The 17423-nt window shown below is 44.6% G+C and overlaps 1 protein-coding gene across 1 annotated transcript in view; it reads left to right on the top strand.

Moving 5' to 3' along the window:
* The window catches only part of DUSP9 (dual specificity phosphatase 9), a 45983-nt gene that overhangs the window by 4105 nt on the left and 24455 nt on the right, over window positions 1-17423 (top strand). The window contains exon 2 of the mRNA XM_069986234.1: window positions 12900-13420. The gene's annotated coding sequence lies outside the window, so the exon portion shown is untranslated. The remainder of the gene's footprint in view (window positions 1-12899; window positions 13421-17423) is intronic.

Below are 17423 nucleotides of genomic sequence, written 5' to 3' on the forward strand. Positions count from 1 at the left end.
GTGGACAGGGACAGGGTCCTGTGGCTCATAAACATGGCCTACCTTTGGATGTCTCATAGGTATGCAATTGCTGCTCTACATTAATAAAAAATGATGAGCCCCGACAGGTCTTGGTACAGTCCAACCCCAGGGCCAACCCCTGTAAATAATGAATAGTATGGCCCAGGTTTAGATAGGTGCCCATGTACCCTTTCAGAACATTGTGATGCCCCATATGCAGACACTGAGACCTCCAGAGGGACCTGCCATCAATGGTGAGGTTATCCATCTCCTTTTAGTTCCTGTAACAAATTTTGATTTATTTACTGGAAAATCCAGAGGAACTTCCTCAAATGCAAGAAGAACGTACAGATGTTATCCAAATGGTGACCTTATAGGAATAAAATCCATGACCTCTGGCTACAGGGACGACCTTGGTTCCTTGCCACCCATTTCCACACATTTGCTTTAGTTGGATCTATTCATTCCTTTAACACTCTTAGGGCATATAGGAATTTTTTAGAACACCAAAGGAAGCTTATGACTTAATGTATTGAGGAATAACCCAAGAATTCTTAGAACAAACCCTTAAAAATCGTTTAAAATTGTGTGTTTGGCAGAACCTCATTTAGTAGAAGAGAAATCAACCCCCTCAATAGTTAAAGAAATACATCTGTTTACTATAGAAATTGGAACCAGGTCTGTGTTTCCGTAATTGTGTCTTCAAGAGGCTCCCAGCTGCCGGAGGAATCAGGGACATCCCTAAAGCAAACAGTATATACACAGGGGCCGGGTATTACTGGCAGCTCCATCTGTAAACTTTAGATGTTTTTGGAAATAGTCTACAATGTAATTTGGCTGAAATTACTGTCACCAAAAAAAAAATTGGACTGTGCTCCATAGTTATAGTTTAGTGACTATCAAGTCCTTTTCCACATATGCCATGCTGGATGAGAGATAGGTCTGGCACCATAGTTATGGTGGGGGTTTAGACTGACTAGATAGAGATAGAAATAGTCGTTAGACAGAGCCCAGAGAAGTGCTCGGCTAAGTGCTTCACTCCCAAGCTCGCTGGATGAAATGACATACAATGAAATCTGTCTCCTGCAACCAGTAAGTGAAGCATTGAGCCCTGGGCTTCTTCTGGATCTATCCAGTGATCTTTGGGGGGTCTTTACACCCAGACCCTGAAAAACCAAAACTTTCACGTCTTATGCTCGTTCAAACATAGTCTTAAGGATTAAAAGGTTAAAGAAGTTAATTAATAAAACCCAGTAGCCGGCAGGGGCAGAGGGGAATTTGATAACGGTGAGTGGCGGGACCGGCCTCGGGATCCCCGTCGGAAGGCATTTTCCCCCGAGTTGTGGTGACGTCAGGGAAAATGCCTGCCCTGGCTGACGGACTGGAGGCTCAGCCAATCAGTGACTGGAGTGGCACCCTGTCCCAGTTACTGACTGGCTCAGTGGCCAGCCTATCAACCGGGTCGTGTGCAGTGTCGAGATCCCAGAGCCAGGTGGGGGTCCTGAGGCCAGTCCCGCCACTCACCATGGCTACACCCAATAACTACGCCGTAGTGTGCATTTCGTTTCCGGACGTCTGCAGGTTATGACCAACTCGGTAAAGTTTTTTTTGTTCTACACAACATAAAGAAGGATTTTTGGCAGATTTTCGAAAACATTTTCTACCCAAATAGGATTTATATACATATTTTTCCCTGCTGGGAGCCATGGCCTTCCTCGGCTCCTGTCTTATAGCTTCTTATTAATGCCTCTTAAACTTGCCAAAAATCTCCTCATTTATATAATCTATTACCTCCCTCCGTAATAGCAGAAAACGAGCTAAAATATTCTACTGTGTATGAAGAAATAAAAAATTATCTGTATTATATGAGGTTTTAGCATCTGAGGCCTAGTCGCTGCCGTGGTTGTAATTCTGAATGAATATTATGGGGGAGATTTATCAAAGTAGAATTGTCTTAGTTGCCCTGAGCAACCAATTAGATTCCACTTTCCTCATAGATTCTTTGAAAAATGAAAGGTGGAATCTGATTGGTTGCTAGGGGCAACTAAGACAATTCTACTCTATACCAGTTTAATAAATCTTCCCCTATGTAAAGTGAAGGCATTCAGATATCATGACACAGCACTACATTTATATACTGGCTGTTTATGCTGCTTCCTGACCTTTGTGGCAACAGCACGTGATACCATACCTATACACCTATAGATAACCATGTGAAGTAGATTTTACTATTGGTTCCTACTAAGGCCTCATTCACACATTCAGTGATTTTTAAGCACTGGGATTTAAGTCCACTAGCTGTGATCCGTGAAAAAATGTCTGTGACTGCATTTGTTTATTAATCTGTGCCCGCTTTTTTCACTGATGTGCATCCCATCCCCCCAGTATGTATTCCACTATGTGTAGGCACCCCCCCCCCCCCCCCAGTATGTATTCCACCACATGTAGGCATCCCATCCCCCCAGTATGTATTCCACCACGTGTAGGCATCCCATCCCTCCAGTATGTATTCCACCACGTGTAGGCATCCCATCCCTCCAGTATGTATTCCACCACGTGTAGGCATCCCATCCCCCCAGTATGTATTCCACCACGTGTAGGCATCCCATCCCTCCAGTATGTATTCCACTATGTGTAGGCACCCCCCCCAGTATGTATTCCACCACATGTAGGCATCCCATCCCCCCAGTATGTATTCCACCACGTGTAGGCATCCCATCCCTCCAGTATGTATTCCACCACGTGTAGGCATCCCATCCCTCCAGTATGTATTCCACCACGTGTAGGCATCCCATCCCCCCAGTATGTATTCCACCACATGTAGGCATCCCATCCCCCCAGTATGTATTCCACTATGTGTAAGCACCCCCCACCCCCCCAGTATGTATTCCACCACATGTAGGCATCCCATCCCCCAGTATGTATTCCACCACGTGTAGGCATCCCATCTCCCCAGTATGTTGTTCATATGTATACACCCTACGTGGCATCCTCCCCAATAGACTGTACCCCCAAATTAGGCCCTGTCAGTGATCTAGCACAGCATACCCCTCCTCTCCTCTCCTTATCTTCTCCTGTAGTGTGCTCCCCCTACACCCCTCCTCCTCTCATTCTCTCCTGTAGTGTGCACCCCTACACCTCTGTAGCCACCTTCTTCTGTAGTTGGTGGGGGGGGGGGATGCCATACTTACCAGCTGTGCAGCACTGTCATCTTCCGGCATCAGCTCTCTCCCCCACTCTGTAGCGCTGGGGGAGCAAGTAGCCTCTTGTGGCCAGAAGCAGAACGCTTCCACCTCCGGCCACAAGAATGATTGAGAGAGCAGGAGCCAATGCACCCCTCGCTTTGTCAATAACACTGCACTGCAATGCCAGGCACAGCACCTGGCGGCCGAGGCTAATAACTAGCGCACTGACTGTGTGGGCCCAGGAGTGAATGCCCCCATCTAATTTCGCTACTGCTGACATTCCACATCAGTTTCACGGATTTGTCCGTGGAATCCGTGAAAACTTTGCGGGATGCGTAAATAAGGCCTAAGAAGTTAATAGCTAAAGGCTCCCGTACACCTTGGCTAAACCTGTCTATATACAGTATGTCAATATATCAAATATATATCAATATATGGATTTCACATCCATTGATTTTTTTATAGTACAGTATATGGCTATGTTCACACACCGTATCTTTCCATAAAAGTATGTCCGTTGTTGCAATCGGCAACAACGGTCGTACTTTTTACGAATAGATATGTGTCCTGTTTCTTTATGGGATCCCGGCCAGAATATACACACATAGTATACGCTCCAGCCGAGATCCCTCGTGGCTCCGTAAAGAACTGACGTCAGTTTTCTGCTGACGCTATTCAGTGAATATCGGCCGTAGAAAACCATGTCAGTGCACACTATAAAGCGAGCGGCTGCGGCAGCAAGCTTCATAGTGTGCTGTGGGAAGTTCTGATGCAGGTGCGCACGGATGCGCCCGCATCAGAACACTGCGGCCCGAAAGATCATCCGGCCGGTACTGCAGTACTGGCCGGGATGATCTTTTCAGAGACTGGCCTCTCCGTGACCCAGCCGGTCTCTTACGCCATGTGAACATGGCCTAAAGGTAGACATCTCATCTACCCAGAGCTCTATTAACACCTTAGACATCTTGGACCCTTTTCCTCCTAATTTAATGTACTGTTGATTTTATATAGTATATGGGCAGATTTCTCATCCTCCCTTCAAATCAATAGACATCTGAGACACCTCTTACCCTTCTCATACTCGCTCAATGTGCCTTTGATGTTTTATGGTATATAGGTAGATTTCTTATCCACCTCGAGGTCAGTGGACATCTGAGACACCTCTGACCCCTCTCATCCTCATTCAATGTGCCTTTAATTTTTTTTACAGTATATAGGCAGATTTCCCATCTGCCTTGAGCTTAATGGATACCTGAGACATCTCAGACCCTTTTGATTCTCATTCAATGAGCCTTTGATGTGTTATAGTATACAGGTAGATTTCTCATCCACCTCGAGCTCAGTGGACATCTTGGACCTTTCTCATCCTCATTCGTTGTGCCTTTGATTCTTTGATAGTATATAGGCAGATTTCTCATCTGCCTTGAGCTCAATGGATACCTGAGACATCTCGGACCCTTCTCTTCCTCATTCAGTGTTGCGTTGGTGATACGTCTTCATTAGATCCTTTTCTTTGAGAAAATTGAGGGATTGAGCTTCAGCGCAATCTCCTCGTAATTCTCCCTACACAAAAAGTTGGCCAAATGCAGAGCTTTGCTATAAATATCCCATGGCCTGATCATGCTGGAACACTTTTCTAAATCTTATTGCGCTCATAGTTTCCTTCAGGCACAGGGATAATTGATACTGCTCTTACGGCATTTCGGCGTAGCGTCATCCCAGCTCTGCACAGGCAGTAAATGTAATTGTTTCCCATCGTACCAGGGCAGAAGACTTAAGTGGCATGGTGTCTGTTTATCGCACCGTTGCGGCCTGGGGCATTACATCTGTATTTTTTTATATTGAGTCGTGTGGGTTAACAGGGCTGGTGGGTAGCGTGTGCCTGGCATGTTCTTGCTTGCTCAGGTAGTAAACCTCTCGCTTCTCTTCACCTCAAACCATCTCAGTACCCCAGACCAGTCACTACATGTTCTCTCTGCCAAGTTCTTTTTTTTTAAGGCCAGCCCTTGGAAACGAGACACGAGCTGTTCCAGGAACCTGCAATTACACATCCAGGAAAGAGCGGAGTGATGGCGGGCATGTTCCAGGGCTGCTTCCCTTCAAGCAAAACACATTAACCTAATCACTGCCATGACTGAAGGTCGGAGCTAGCTATGATGCCGACGTGCGCTTCAGCCTGGTTTGCTACAGCAGGCTTAACCATTGCTTGCACAGGGTTTTGCTGGTCGTGGTAGTGAAGGGGTTAAGAACCACAGCTCGAGGACCCCTGATAGAAGTGCCATTGTTGGGGGAAAAAAAAGAGGCTTGCAGCTGCAGGCACAGCATGGCGGTGTGTGCTCTGTCACGAGTTGGTATGGGTACGAACAGAGCAAACTCACATGATTAGAAACATGAAATGATGTGATGCCGCTGCTAAGGTCAATACCATCCAGTACCGGCTATGGCAGGGGCTAGTAAGCTGGCACGTTTTAGACACTGAGCTCTCAGTGTTCTTATCCTATGCTAATATATGCATATAGATGCAGCAGTGCTGAGTTTGTCATTTGCATAAGGCATTGTAATGATTCATGGTTTTATCCACATTTATTATAATACTATACCCACCAGCAGTAATGAATATAGCGGCACGCTGCCAGTTCTGCCTAATTCAGGCATTTACCAGACACGGATGGTAAACCGCAAAAGCTCTTCATATAGAACTGATCTTATTACGGTATGAAGAGCTGTAGATAAATAGCTTCAAAACAGGTGAATGTGAAGCCACGCAACCCATCCCCCTACTGAGAAGCTTTGATCGACTGAAGGGTGGGCATTAAAGAGTATCATTCCTGAAGGGGTTAACCAGGATTAGTAAACCTTTCTTTCAAAATCAGCGCCGCCTCTCTCTTCAGGTTATGTGTAGTATTGCAACTCAGCTGCATTCACATCAATAGAACTAGGCTGTAATACCATACACAAACTGAGGACAAGGGTGGCGCTGTTTTTGGAAGAAAGGAGTTATGTTTTTCTAATCCTGAATAACCCCTCTAAGGCACTCTAAAGCCGCATGCTATTATCTTCACTTGGAATTCATCTTTGTTCCCATTAAAAAACGAGTAATATGTTAGCCAGCAAGGACGCGTTTTAGTCCCACTGTAATGGACATTCAAAACCGTGGTAAAGTCTTCATTATTTAGAGAGAAAATACATTTCAGAATTCAGAGGTTATGCCCCCTTATTTCTGTGGTGTATAACCAGTGGAATGGCCAAATGGTCCTGTGATCTCTATGTCATAGTCAGAGAAAGTTGTAGCCAGAGAGACTTTTCTCTCCTGGAACAATGGAGTCGGGCAGTAATTTTCCATCACGCCCAGCCCCTATCTCCACTTACTTCATTTGTTGAACGGTTAGGAGAGCCCCTTACACCTTATACTGATGTCCCAAGCCACCACCGATCAAAGTCTAAGGTGTATGGAACCTTAAGAGGACACCCCTATTCTCGATGGCCTGGTATAATTGGGGGCTCCATTACAGATTTGGCACAAAACGTCATGTTTCACCCCTAGGTTATAGAAGTCAGGGATTTTTCAAGCAGCGCCCCCTCCTCCTTCGCTACTTTTATAACGCATTACACCCTTGAGTCCCGATATACATCAAAGTGTGGATTTGGAGTAAAGTGCTGTATTGATTTCTTCATTGTAAGTAACTTGTAAAGGTTTTCTCCCGCCTCGATCAGAATGTGGCCCATGGGAGCTCGGAGGATTAGAGTTTTGTAGCTCCTGTTAAACCATGAGCTTCACTGATGCATTAAAAAAAATCTGTTTTTTGGTCCCTTGAGTGAATGGCGTGAGCTGAGTAATGTGGATGACACCGATATGATGGGAATCCTCGGGGAGATGATGTCCATGGTGTCCAATAGTAAGAGGAAGATGCCGATGAGGTCAGTGATGGCTAAATGGCTTTTTAGAAGGTGATGGCTTTAGACTTAGCCTCCATTAGAAGACCCCTCGTATGTATATAATATGGCGTGCTGTATGTAGCTGAATACGTCGGAGGATCCAGTATGTGAATCAGGAGCTTGTGGGTAAATACTTAGCGGAATATGAGATATCAACATCAAAGCAACTACGATAATCAGATTAATCCAAATAGCGGAGAATGGAAAAGTGGACACCATTGTTATCCCCATGCTTGAGGGAGTCTTCCTATGTATTAAAGCACCAACACTTCTTATCAATTATTAAATTATGGGCAATTTAGCTGAAGTGGCAGCATCTGTCTATTATATTACATGCCCCTAAAATACCCAGGAACTTTGGCCCCCCCTAGATATGCCCCTAAAATACTACATTTTTGTGCAGGGTTTGCATAAAATCTATTCCCTTTGCCCCCGATTCACTTAATTGGGTAATATGTTCTAATATAATCAGGTTATGCATGGAAAGTATCTAGAAAGTTCTAGAATTTAGTGAAAAGAACAACTATAAGCTTGCATGCCCCAGCGATCTCTAGATTGGGGCCCCATAAAGAATAAATGGTGTTACGGGTCACATGCCGACCTGTGGCTCCACTCACAACTAAGGAGAAGTCGACCATTCTAAAGAGGTCGGGACCCCCCCACAATCTCATACTTGTCCCCTATTCTGTAGATAAAAGAGAAAATCAAACCAATTTAGGAGGGGGCATTTTTCAGTGTTAGTTATTTGGGGCCCATTGATATCTGTTTATCAGGGGTCAATCTCTTGTATTATGTTGGGCACTTTGTGGAACCATTGTTTAAAGGGGTATTCCCATCACAACTAACTTGACTACTGGCATTGTGTATGGCGACACTCTGGTATAAGGCTATGTTCACATTACGTGAACACCCGGCCGTTCCGTGACCCCGGCTGATTTGGCTAATTATCATTTATCATTATGATTATCATTTTGTGTAATGGAGACAACGATCAGCCGATGAAACGATCATTGGCTGATTGTTTCTTTAGGCCCAGACCTAAAATCATTGGCCTCCCACAGTGCATTGCTACATGTAATAGTGATGCACAGCCGATGGCTGACGATTGCTCACACAGTAATTCACCTGTCCATGCACCTGGTCTTCTCCTGCACTCTGTATGCATCCCAGCACCGCATGCATCAGCTTCAAAGCGGCCTATCTGAGGACCACCGCAGCCAGTGATTGGCTGAGCGGTCTGTCAGCTTAGACAGGCAACTTTAAAGCCACAGGAGAGAAGACCGGGAGCGTGGACAGGTCAGGTATTTACTGTTTGGGCAAGGGCTGCACGGACATAGCTAGCGATATCCATGCAGTCTTGCTAAATGAATATCAGTAATAGACCCAGTAAACGAGCGCTGATCTAGTAGATCGCCACTCGTTTACAGTATTGATCGGGCCGCCATCGGCCCATCTTAGATTGCCCCAGACAATAAGATGTGTGCCCATACGGAGACCTCAAGAAGCAGCAGCAAAGACTGGCATGTCCCCCCTCCCCCACCCTGTCTGCTGAACGTCGCCTCTGTCGCCCCTGACTATAGCAGTTCCTGTAAAGCAAGGCTTGCAGGATTTATTTATAGATCTCGGCCTAGGATTTGCAATGTGGTTGATTAAAGTTTAACATATTCTGGGATGAATGTTAATGAATTATGAGGGTATTTTGGGGGATGATCAAGCACAAAGCAAAAAAAACGACGTGGAACTTGTGGATTAAGCAACACCCTGGGGTTGACAATTGCGTTAATCCGTTACTGCTGGAATGGCTGGGTGCGCGCCATGGAAGCAAATACAGTGTTTTAGAAGACTGGCCAGTTCTCTTGGCGGGAATAATTCTTAACAAATTGTTCAGATTGATAACTAATGACATATACGGGTAGATATAGGAGAAAATACTATAGCTGGATATTTACAGGTAATAACTGGATGGACAGGTTGTCATTATAGTAAGATTGCAGATCCTACCGTTTCGTGTATACAGCTCCTATGCGTCGCCATGGTTACAACAGTAAAAAAGTCCTGTATAGTCTGATCCTGTGGTCAGATGCTCTGTCATCTGTCCCCTACTTGTTGTTAATGTTTCCCACACATTATAGAAAAGTCGTTGATGGTTTAGATTATGATGGGGAAGAATCAGACATGTGTTGTTTCAACTCCCCGATCCTTTTGTTCTTGGAGAGATAAGCTGATCCTAATTGCAGCGGCTTAACACTCATTTTTTTTCCATTCAGAACACAGGGGATAGGATATACAAAGAAGATGTCTGAGATAACCTTTTAGAAGTAGCTTTACCTTAACTCCATTAAGAAGCCTTAGGACATGACTGGGAATTTTACTAAGCCAAGACAGAAACTCCCCACAAGGAGAGGTTACCCATATGCACACATATTTTTTGGAACAAAATTGTCCCTTATCAGTACACCACACTGTAAAGACATGTGAAGACTTACAGGCCCTTCATGCTCCACTGGGAATTCTAATGAGGGGCAGTAACCTCAAAACTGCTGTCTACAGATGGGTAACCTCTCCTTCTAGGGAGTTTCTGGCTTGGCTCCTAATTCTTAATCATGTTCTAAGGCTTCTTGAAGCTTTTTTTTTTCAAATCGACTGGTGTCAGAAAATGCCAGAGATTTATAATTTACCGCCTTGTAAGAAGATACCATTATTATGAATGGTCCATGGTCGGTGGTGGTGGGATTGTTACGCTGGAGTCCAGGACCTTCCAGTCATGAGACCCGTGTGGCCACAGTATACTATAGGCGCATCTCCTCCAGCGTTCAGGGCCAGGAGATATAGAATTTCTTCATTACACAGATGTAAATAGGATAATCGCCCAGTTGTTTTCATGTCCTGTGCATTTCTAGGAAAGTCCTTCTGTCCCTATTCATGGAATATAATAGAGCCCGCCTACATTGCATGCTCCATTAATGTCTGTGTGAATCAATATTCCTTTATGTAACGTATCCCGCCTACTCCATAGCTACTATTCTGTATATTTAAAGACCCCCTAAAAGCCTAAAACTAAATTAAAATGCTACGCTCCTACCTGGAGAATAGCTATACTGTTTGTACTAGGTTCTTTGTATGTAATATAATAACGTAGCACTTGTAGCGCAATCACCTGTGGATAGTTTTTTCATACAGACAGGTTTTTCACTTAAAACCAGAATTAGAGAAAAACACAACTTTCTTGAAAAAACTGCACTACCCCTGTCCTCAGGTTATGTGTGGTATTACAATTCAGCTCTGTTGAATTCAATGAAACTGAGTTGCAAAATCACACCCAAACTGGGGACAGGAGTGGAGCTGTTTCTGGAAGATAGCGGCCATGTTTTTTTGAAGTCTGGATACCCTTGCTGGAGCTGAAAAGGGTGGGTTGATTATATGTCACAAAAACATAAAAGATTCCAGCCATAGCAAGAGACATTACAAAGCACTAGGATCTGTTGTGAATTACGGATTGGTAATGGCCCAACAGAAGGGATCCCCCGCCAACCACCAGGATAGAATTAGACTAAAGCTCACCAAACTTGCCGATGACTGGCCACCCATCTAGGCTATGTTCACACTACGTAAAAGCACGGCCGTTGTTGCCGATGGCAACAACGGCTGTACTTTTACCGCGGTGGAACAATGCCTGTTGTTCTATGGGATCCCGGCCGGACCGTACACACATCGTATACGCTCTGGCCGGGATCCCATACGGCCGCAGTGAATTCCAGCCGCAGAAAGACCTGTCAGACCTGTCCTATGGGAAGCTCTGATGCGCGCGCGCGCTGATGTGCCCGTATCAGAGCTCCGCGGCTGAAAGGATCATCCGGCCGGTACTTAAGTACCGGCCGAGATGATCCAGCCAGAGACCGGCGGTCTCATACGTACAGTAGTGTGAAGATAGCCCTAATGTGTATGTTGGTCTCCCAACTCTTCTCTATCATCATGGGGAAGAAAAGCACTGAGAAGTTGAATTTCAATATGCCCAATCCTAGGGGAGATAAGACGCCTCTCGATAGGTGTCCAACAGCGGCCAACTACCCTCCCATTGCTGCTTCCCATTCATAACACATACGTCCTTGGTTTTTGAAGAGATAGCATTTAGGGCCCTATTACACAAGCGATAATTGGCCGAATTGAGCTGATTCGGCCAATTATCGCTCCGTGTAATAGAGACAGTGATCAGTCGATGACAATGAACATTGACTGATCATTGGTTTAGGTTTGGACCTAAAATCGTTGGGAGCTGACTGCGCATCGCTTCGTGTAATAGCGATGTGTGGACGATGATTACCCAAACACCACAGCTTCCCGGTCCCGGCGGCTGCAGCATCTGAGTGGCCTGTCAGCTGACAGGCTACTCAGAAGCTGCAGCTACCAGGACCAGGAAGCTGTGGTGCACAGGAGGAAAGACCAGGAGCACGGAGAGGTAAGGTATCAGGTGTTTGGACAAGGGCTGCATGGACATCGCTAACAATGTGCATGCAGCCCTTAATGCCCGATTATCGGGCCGTCTAATATGGGAGATCGGTGCCCGCTTACTAAAATGAACGGGCCCGTAGTAGGCCCGTGTAATAGGACCCTTAGCTGCCAGTATTTTGAGCTTTTGACCTCTAAAGAGCCTTTTAAATTATTGGCCAAACAAAGGACAATAACTGCCCCATGTAAGAGACCAAGTAATCGGCCAATAAATGAGAAACTGCTCTTTCTTTAGCTCGTCGCTCGGATGGTGCGGTCTTACGAATCATCATTGGTCGGCCATACATCTCACTAGAAGGATAGAAAGGATAATAAAGAGAAAGGATTCACATGACTCATGCTGGAGAATAAGTAATTAGAAAACCAGAATCAACATGTAAAGAATGCTAAAAATACAACATGGCTTTAAATAGCTCAATGCCAGGCGTGAAGCAGATGCATCTAGAGCTTTCTGCTTGTTTGCTGGTCGATGCTGTAAATATTTAGAGGATTTTCTGGAATATAGATCAACCTGGTAGATCTTACATCTTCAGGTCGATCCTAATGATTAGAACCAGAACATAAGGGATCTTAGTACTTGAAGGGGTTTTTCCAGGCAAAACAGATAGATGAGCTATCTACAAGATAAGTCATCAGTCACCAATTGGGGAGATGCCAACACCTTGCATCTCTGTCGATAAGCCGGTCAGTGCCTGCACTACACCGTGAACGGGGCTGGAATGGAAGCTGAGCTGCAGTCAATGCCGGCACTCAACATCTGACAGGTGAAGGTACTAGGTTGTCGTGGATAGGTCTTCAGTCTGTTTTGCCTGGAAAACCCCTTTAATGGTTAGAAGGTGCCTAAGGGTTTGATAAGGCCCAATAGTTGGGGGGTGGGTGAATAGGACCAGCAACTTTTGGAAAGACCTGTTGCCCTTTTCAACAAGCATCTAATTCCAATATTTGTCTTAGAAAAATGGTGGATGTTACCAATCGGTGAACCCCCCTGTCTAGGGATAGGAGCCTCATTATAATTTGTGCAGTGAGGGCCTCTCCTCTACGGTCAGAGCTGATGAGAGATGACGGAGCTCACTCAGCCCATGGAACGATTGTGTCACATCCTCTGCAAAATCTGAGGTCATGTCAATAGGAAACCTGCTAACAGCATGTAGACATGTCCAGGACTCCAGGGGGAAGTTAAGAGGGCGGACTTTCAGGATAATTGCCAGTAAGATCCTCTCAGATTTCTAAAAATTCTCATGGTCTTTACTGTGCTATTTATTACTTTTGCAGATCTAAAACATTGAAGGAGTGACTCTTTGAAGTGACACACTTGGACATTCGGCAGTGGACGGAACTACAAGAAATTGTGTTATCGGACGTTCCACTCTGAAAGACACCTGGATGCCTTCTCGCCAAAGACGCATGATAAAGAGGAAGGCCGCTGTAGTGTCTGAATTGCAGCTTGGAATGTCTTGTGGCTTCGGATAGGCTACAGAAGAAACCAGCTTGGGAGGAACCAGAATTTATTCCATGAGGGAAATGCCAGGTGCCACCGACCACACAAAAACATATAGGACAAAAAGAGAACGCAGAGACATGTTTTCTGAATAAGAAGAGGCGGACATTGATCGGGAAGAGTCCCATAGGCGGGCTTTCGTCAGAACATTGAGCTGGGTTAACAATCTGCGTCAACTTCTTGGATCCTGTTATATTCCATAATGATTGTCTGGCAGCTCCGACTAATGTCCTGTGTTGCAGTGTGAGAACAGTTGCTGTCTTGAAGAACCTTTGGACAAGGAGACGTAAGAAAGGTGAGTGTTGGTCATCAAAATGTGTGCCAATATAGAAGTAAGTAGAGAAGGGTCTAACTTTTACCACTTTTTGTCCATAGATTGCTTGTGGTATTTTAGTTTAGCTCCATTTAAGTGAGAGCAGTATCAGGCGTGGCGTTATTAACAAGATAACACGTTGACCGTTAGTTTTCATTTCATACAGGGATTTCCAGGGTTTTAAAAATTATCACAGTCCTCACTTCCTGTCCCTCCACTACTATGCCAACATAGTTTAATTCCAGCTGATAGAGCCATGCCATTAGGGTCTGCGCCTTTTTTTTCCTCCTCCAAGGAACATGGATTTTCATAACATTCAGACGTCAACCCCTTTGAAGTGTACCTCCAACTCCTAATAACTCCTCCCCTCCCGCTGTAAGTTCTTTCTGGTGGGTAAAACCATTGGCGATCCCTTCGACTTTAGTCTTTTATTGTGAGATAGGATGGCTCCTAGCCACCAAGGTGTATGTCCCATCACTTCACTGGGCCGTCTGTACCCCTGCACCAAATTAGGGCTCTAACCAGATTCTTTACTACTGTGGTAGTGCATATGGTGCTGGGAGCCAGGCAGGACACCAACAAGTCGGTCTTGCCAAGTTCACTTAGATATACGTCCTTGGCAGCAAACTGGATCTTCCTCATAATTGATGGAAAGTCTAGCTACAGCTCTGCTCTGCTATTACTCATATTCTTATTATTTTTTTTTTACATTTTCTGCTCATCTCATCTAAATACAGTATGAAACCTAGCACTGACAGAAGGTGTAGGAGTCACCCATAGCTCAAAAATGACATCTGGATCCTAATTACCCTCACTGGTTCTAGTTTTCATAGACGAGGCCCAATTTGAGTGATGACTGTCATGTCGTATTCTCAGTCTACTGAAAGTAGTCTAATCCATAACTCAATGACTTCAATAAAAAGTGGATTTTCACCCAAAACATAAAATTGAAAAACAAAAGCTATACACAAAGTTTGGTAGTTACTAGAGATGAGCGCTACTCAAGCCTGCTCATCTCTAGTCCTGTCGTTTGGCATTTGATTACCAGTGGCTGAAAAAGTTGGATGCAGCCCTAGGGAGTCCTGGAAAACATTGATACAGCGATAGGCCATAAGCTGTATCCATGTTTCCTTGGACTCCCTAAGGCTGCATCCAACTTCTTCAGCCACCAGTATTCAAACGATTGTACGAGTTGCACTCATCTGTAGTAGTTATGTTTTATCTACTTACAGAGATATTGGCACTTTTTATGTTGTTATGGCGGCTAGTTTTGCTGCGAATAATAAGGAATGCAGCTGTATTCATGTCACTTGTAATCGGCTTTCCCAGAAACTATTGGTAAAACTTCTCAGAAGTTTGAAAAAGTTAAAAAAGGTAAAAAAAAAAAAAAAAGTCTAATTATTTGAAGGCCAAACCTCAAAAGGAATTATCTAAAAACAAAAAAAATGCCAAAAGGTAAGGATTGGTGCCATATATTTTGTATGGGACCCTACGGTCAATCACTGGCCTAAGTGGTCATGTGCACTCCCTCTTGCACGTGACCACCAATTTCAGTGACTGGCTGCAGTGGTGTTGTGCATAGTGTACAGAGACGTTATCGGGGCAATTACCCCATGGACTAGGAAGCAACGTGTAACAAGAACGGGATCGATAAAAGGGGTAAATATGTTTGTTTTTTTTTTGTTTTGGGTTTTTGCAAAACCCCTTAAAAGGATCTGCTGCTAACAAGACCTTCAGAGGTTTTGTGAATTCCATGCCTTGATGGGTCAGAACTATTTTGGTGGTACCTGCCTTGCAGGGGCGGATTAACTTTACCATAGGCTCTGGGCTGTTCACCAGGCCTGGGCCCCCCCAACCCACTGTAACTATGGCAGCACTAGCCTGGTCATCATAGCACAGGATAGATAATGTCATGTTTGCCCTGATTTGTTCAAAATTGTGGTAAAAAAGTAATGATTTTTTGCAAATCATGACAGGACTGTAGCCAGGAGACAATACACCACTGAAAGTCTTTTTGGGTGGCCATGGGCCCCCCTGGAGCTCAGGGCTACCGCCCGAAATGGACCTATTATAATCCCCTACTGCTGCCTTGCCTTGTATGCTAAACTCAAAAAAATATAATACACTGGATTATAGATATGGGAGGCGGTAATGATGGTGCTTATTTACTTATTAATGGTGCGTTCACACGTATAGGATCTGCCACTTGTTTGAATCTGCAGCAGATCGGCAGCAGATTTGATGGCCCAGATTTAAAGTAAATCTGTGCCATCAAATCTGCTGCAGATCCTGCACGTGTGAACACACCCTAAGAGTATATTCTAGATTATAGAACATTATAAACCCTCCATAGTAGCATATACCAAATGACTAGAACTAGAACTAGATATTTATGGGATTGCTATCAGTCTGTGTCTTATTCTATTTTAATCCTAGTTTTTCATACTGCACCAGTCCTGAAGGTTTGCAGCGCGGTCTATTGTCGCAGTCGGTTTTATGAGGCTTTTTCGCCTTTTCCACTGGTTTCTTTGTATCTGGAGGTGATTTATTAGACGCCTGTTCAATCTGGTGACTGATGATAATAAATTTTTTTGTCCGTTTTTTTTTTTTTTATAGTTATTTAATGCACATTTATAAAATGCACATATTGTCCAAAGTCTTGATGCATCGGACCAGCTCCTATTTGGAGCTTGACGCTGCTCTCGGCTCGTGGTGTGTGGCCAAGACTGCACCTGTAGTCGTGTTTGTATTTGCATAATATGTTTTTGTCAGTTAACATCACAGTTAACCTCGGTTTTGCCTAGGTTATAATTGACATCTTCTCTTTGCACCCACTCTTGTTGGATTCTTTACTCCAATTGGATTCCAATCACGTTCTATTTGTGTATCACCTTATTGAAAGTAGGGACCATCTCCATGTTTTTTTGCCTAGGACTGTTAGGGCAAGAAGGCAGGGTCAGCTGGTGGGACCAGAATAGGTCTGTGTCCTTTCCCACCTCTTCTTGGTCTCCCTTCCGCAGAGTATATTTTTCATTGCCTGTTGTTAGGCTCATTCTTTCTTTAGTAACAGAGACACTAAGACAAGGGAAGCTGCAGTAAAAATTAACACTTAGGCAGTGTCAGACTGGCCCACCAGAGGACCAGAGGATCCTCCAGTGTGCCCCCAGATTTAGAACCTGCCCAAACACTGAGTGACATGTTGTTTCTCATTGGTTCTTCATTGGTGGGCCCCCAGGATCATTTGCTTTGGTGGGCCCCAGTTACCCCAGTCCGACACTGCACTTAGGGCCCTTTTACCAAGGCAGATGGGATGCAAGGTATGAATGGTGATCTCGCTGGTCGATGTTCATTTGCAGAGCCTTCCCAAAGCTCCATTAATTTTGCAGCTGGGTGTTTACTCATTCATTGGCTGATCACTATTCCTTTTACATGGATCAACTATATCTAAGAATGCTTATTTGCCCAATAATCTGACCATATCAAAAGGACTTCAAATGGTCCCGATTATTGGGCAACTGAGCATTTTTAGGTATAGTGCCGATTTTCTTCACAGATTACAGCTGATTGTTGGGGATCTTAAAGGGGTTGTCCAGGTTTGTCAGCGGACGGTTGAAGCCTTCTGCTTGCCGGTGTTCACTCTTAGATCCCATGTCTCGGAAGTAAGCCTTCTGAGATGTGGGATAAGTCAGGCTAAGTCACGATCACTGTGTGTGGGCGAAACTATACCTGTCACCAGGTATATAGCTCCAGACAGGGGGCAGTGTTGTCACCAGCTGATGTCAAGTAGCTGCACAGTATCTCTGATATTGCAGAGATACTGTGCAGCTATTGGACATCTCATGCGGGCATGAGCCCTGCCCACTTCCCTCTCCCCAAGGGAAAAAAAGGCAAAAAAAGTTCCTGCGACCAAAAGGCTTTAGTTGTCTTCTGCTCACTGGACAACCGCTTTAATGATCAATTTATTATCAAGGAATCCTTCTAATAA

The sequence above is a fragment of the Dendropsophus ebraccatus genome, chromosome 10, assembly GCF_027789765.1.
Source record: "Dendropsophus ebraccatus isolate aDenEbr1 chromosome 10, aDenEbr1.pat, whole genome shotgun sequence".
NCBI lineage: Eukaryota > Metazoa > Chordata > Amphibia > Anura > Hylidae > Dendropsophus > Dendropsophus ebraccatus.